Genomic DNA, 4,986 nt, shown 5'->3' with positions numbered 1-4,986 from the left:
AGCTCCAAATCTTGGCTTCGGCTCTGGTGGGGTGTACACAGAGGCAGATCTAGCTAGTATTTCTAGTATATGGATGCACTGCTAAAAAAAGGAGGAAAAAATGGATTAAGTAAGAATTGATAAGTATTCCTCTTAGTATTTAACTCACCCTTCAACCAAGTGCATCAGTTAGCCTTTTTTGACCATGGATGCCAACAAATTAATATTATAACAAATTTAAAAAATATGTACATAAAATATCTAATTTTGTGGAAAGACCATGGGCAGGGGCGGATGCATGTTATAGGGTATGGGTGCTTAAGCACCCATTACTTTTGGAGCCATATACTATTATTTATATAGAAAAATTAGTAATTCATACAAATGTATTACTTGAGCACCCAGTCTTAAATGTAATTTTTAGATAAAAAATAATTAAGCACCCACGATTTAAAAATCCTAGATCCGCCACTGACCATGGGTTCATGTGCCCCATAATCTTTCCTATAAATTCGCCCCTGGGTGTATAAGCGTTGGTCAATGCTTAGGTGAGCGCGAAAGGCACAAATAGCAAGCTACTTTGATGGGTTTTTCGCGCTAAAATTAAGTTAATATAACATGAGACAAACGATTGACATGTTTAGATATTAAATTGATCAGACAGATACAATATTTGTTCGTAGCAAAAAAAATCCCAAGAAACGTATTAATTCCCTATTAATTTCTGATAACCAAATGAAATTAACGATTAACTTGACAGATGTTTTAAGGTGCTTATCCAAATGAGGAAAAAATTGTACTGAGATATATTTTATATGATTAATGAAAAGTGGCAAACGATAATATAATAATGCAGATCGACACGGTTGTTCAGATCAGAAGTGGAAAATAATTGTAGGGCCATATTTGGCAACATAATTAATGAGATCTACATATGCATATAAGATTGAACTGTTCATTTGCAAAGAAGTCTTTATCACTTCATATTTATATTTTTTCCAAATCTGCAACTAAAGTTTTGTAGTTAAAATAAATATTTTGATAGACAAACTCATCAGAGTTGCATGTGATAAAGTATAGGCGATCGCGATATCATATATATAGATCGGATCCTTGTGACGCAGTAATGTTTCTTGTCTATCGTTTAATTAATAAGAATATTGGATGAATAATTGTCAATTTCAAATAATAGTTGCATGAAAAATGGAGTACTAAAAAATGTGCTTAATTTAGTTTAGTCGAGTTGCATGGGCTTGTCCGTTGCGTACGTGATGGTCAAGAGTAGCACGCTTCTATATTCATCTACTAATTTATTCCATGACTCGGAAGCGGACCTACACCTAAAATATGGGGGTTACTGGCTCTCGATTATTGGTGTTAATCGGGCGGGTTGGGACAAGCTGAACGGGAAACACCTCAGCCCGTTCGGTTAACGGGCTGTTAGCGGGTTGTATTTTTGTAGGTTTTTGTGGGCCCGTACGGGTTCGTGCTTAAACGGGCTCGGGCAGGCTGTGCTAATTTCTTTTTTATTAAATTTTGTTAGCAACGGTACACAAATAAAATAAAAATTTAAAAAAAAAAAGAATTAACCCATTAACGGGCTGAACCGGGCTGCAGCCCGTTAACGGGTTAGCGGGTTCCGGCGCACCGGTATCCAAAATGTGTTCGACTAAAACCCGCTCCCCGTCCAACCCGTCCCAGCCCGCCCTATATGCTACAGTAGCGGGCTGAACCGGGCTGACCCGGGTTGAAGCGGGCTGAAAACGGGTCAGCCTGGCCCGATTAACAGGCTCACTCTCGATAACTTCAATATATATATATATATATATATATATATTGGCACGATCCTAAGACTCAAAGCTTAGATAGTTACTGTGATGACCCAAAAGGTCATCACTTGTTTTAGAAACAAATTCAGTGTTTCGAGGCCTAAAAACCTCCTTTTTACCTCACCTCGATTTGCGTGTGTGGTCCGGACCTATATCCGAAAAGCCTTCTATGTGAAATTATGAGAAATAGAAATTTCTAGAGTTAAAATTTGATTATAATTGACTTTGGTCAACATTTTGAGCAAACGGACCTGGATCCGTGTTCCGACGAATCCGGGAGGTCCGCAGTAAAATATGGGACTTGAGCGTATGCCCGAAAATGAATTCCGAGGTCCCAAGCCTTAGAAATCAATTTTTGAAAGAAATTATTTTGCTGAATTATCTAAGAAATGAAGAAAAGAATTAATGTTTGAAATCATTGGTATCGGGCCCGTATTTTGGTTCCGGAATCCGGTACAAACTTGTTATAGTATTTAAATGATAACTGTGGAATCTTGTGAAAAATGGAGTTTATTTGACGTGAATTGGACTTCCGGTTGAAGAGTTATGAACTTTAAGTGTTATTGATGAAAATGATGAGTTCTGAGGTTCAATTCATGGTTTTACATGTTATTTTGATGATGTGATCGCACGAGTAGGTCCATATGATGTTTTTGAGTTAGTATGCATATTTGGCTTGGAGTCCCGAGGGCTCGGGTGAGTTTCGGATAGGTTCCGGGATGTTTTAGACTTAAAAACATAGCTGTTGCAGGTTCAGAGACGTTGCAGATGTCTGAACCCGCCTGTGCGGTCCGCAATGATTTTGTGCGACCGCGAAGGGGGCCTTTGCGGCCGCAAAAGATTTCGTGCGGTCCGCGGTGGGGACTTTGCGGCCGCACTCTATTTTGTGCCGTCCGCGGTGAGGAAGAATCTGCATGTTCACTGATCTGACTTCGGAAGGCTATATCTTTTGATCTACGTGGAATTTTGAGATGTTTCAGAAATGAAAGTTGTAGCCCTTCGTGTCTAGTTCCCATAATAGTTCCCATAAAGGTAAAGAAATCACAATTTGGACATCTGTAGAGAAAGTTATGGCCAAAATACTAAAGAATGTCACTGCAGTTAACATTCTCCGGGGTGAGCTCCGCGGCCGCAATCCTTTTTGTGCGGTCCGCGGAGAGGGTCTGAGAGGGGTATATTTAAACGGGACTTTCAGTTATTTTTCATTTTTCAAAACTCCAAAAACGTAAGAGGCGATTTTTCAAACACACTTTCTTCTCCAAAACATTAGTAAGTGATTTCTAACTCATTTTCTTTACTCCTTAACTTCTTTTTACAAGATTTCATCCTAGAATCTAGGGTTTTCATGGTGGAATTGAGAATTTTGGGTAAAACCTAAGAATATTGAAATTAGGGGATTTAGACCTCAAATTGAGGTTGGACTCCAAAACCAATTATATATCCGGACTTGGGGGTGAATGGGTAATCGGATTTTGGTCCGAATTTCAGGTTTGGACCAAGCGGGCCCGGGGTCGATTTTTGACTTTTTGAAAAAAAACTTTAGAAAACTTATTTTCATGCATTAGAATTGATTCATTTAGCATTTATTGATATAATTAAGTAACTTGTGGCTAGATACGAGCGAGTTGGTTGTGGAATCAAGAGGTAAAGCGATAGTTGAGGCTTGAATTGTGTTCGTGGCATCGAGGTAAGTGTTTGGTCTAACCTTAGCTTGAGGGATTAGGAGTTGTGTCCTATTTGCTATGTGTTATTTGTTGAGTACGACGTATAGGCATGGTGACGAGTATCTATACGTTGGTGTCAAGCATGCCCGTGAGTCTTATGTTATGATTAATGTGACTCCATTTGTGATATTCATGTTTAATGTGATGATTGCTATTGTTGAGCAAGGTTGTGGAAAGAATGTTAGTACTTGAACAGTGAGGAGCGTTGGCTCAAGTTGTGAAGTGATTTGTGAAAGTATAATTGGCAATTGAACCTTTTAGAGCATTGGCTCAAATTGTGAAACGAGTTGTGAAGAAAATGTGAAAAAGAGAAAAGAATTATGATATTGTTCCCTTGCCGGGACGTTGTTGCTTCTAATATTGTTCCCTTGCGGGGATGTTGTTGTTTTGATATTGTTCCCTTGCCAGGATTTTATTGTGATTCATTTATTTCCTTGCCCTTATTGTTTGTGATTGTTGTTTGGGTGAGGAAGAGTGTAAAGCACGAAGGGTGATGCCGTGCATTCTTTTGGTGAGAGAGTGTAAAAGCACGAAGGGTGATGCCGTGTATGATTTTGTGAGGAAGAGTGTAAAGCACGAAGGGTGATGCCGTGTCGCACGATGTACCATTCCGTGGCGATTATATTGAATTTATGGTGAGGATGAGAGTAAAAGCACGAAGGGTGATGTCGTGCAGTTTTTATTGATTTTATGGTGAGGACGAGAATAAAAGCACGAAGGGTGATGCCGTGCACTTATTTGATTTCTGATTCTCGTTTATAATTTAGTTGTGGTGTTCCTTATATTTACCTGCTGTCCTCCTGTTATCATTTGATGTTTCCCCGCAGCATGTTTTCCCGCTCCCATCCTTGGCTGTACATTTCTGCTTTTATTTTTCCGCTGTATATGATTTAATTGCAAAGGTTTATTTGGTAGTCTGGTCCTAGCCTCGTCACTACTTCGCCGAGGTTAGGCTAGGCACTTACCAGCACATGGGGTCGGTTGTGCTGATACTACACTCTGCACTCTTTTGTGCAGATCCCAATGCTGTAGATTTCGGACCGCAATGAGATTGCTATTTCCTGTTCATCAGGCGACCCGAGGTAGTCCTGCAGGCGGCCGCAGGCCCTGGCGTCTCCTTCTATCTATTATTCCTGTTTCTTTCATGTATTTCCAGAGACATCGTTGTATTATTTCTTTCAGACCTTTATTTGTAGTACTCCTAGACAGTCTGTGAAATTGTGACACCAGTCTTGGGTAGATTTGTTATGGAATGGTATTAGCAGTATTATTAAAACTTGAAATTAAATCTTTCGCTTGTTAAATTTTGTTGATTATTAAATTGTTGGTTCTTAATTGTTAACGAATTTAAAAATGGAAACAAGGTAAATAATTCAATTTGTTGGCTTGCCTAGCTTTCACTAGTAGGCGCCATCACGACCCCCGAGGATGAGAAATCCGGATCTATATTGGTC

Source organism: Nicotiana attenuata, unplaced genomic scaffold (assembly GCF_001879085.1).
Source record: "Nicotiana attenuata strain UT unplaced genomic scaffold, NIATTr2, whole genome shotgun sequence".
Lineage (NCBI taxonomy): Eukaryota > Viridiplantae > Streptophyta > Magnoliopsida > Solanales > Solanaceae > Nicotiana > Nicotiana attenuata.
Note: the sequence above shows the minus strand (reverse complement) of the source record.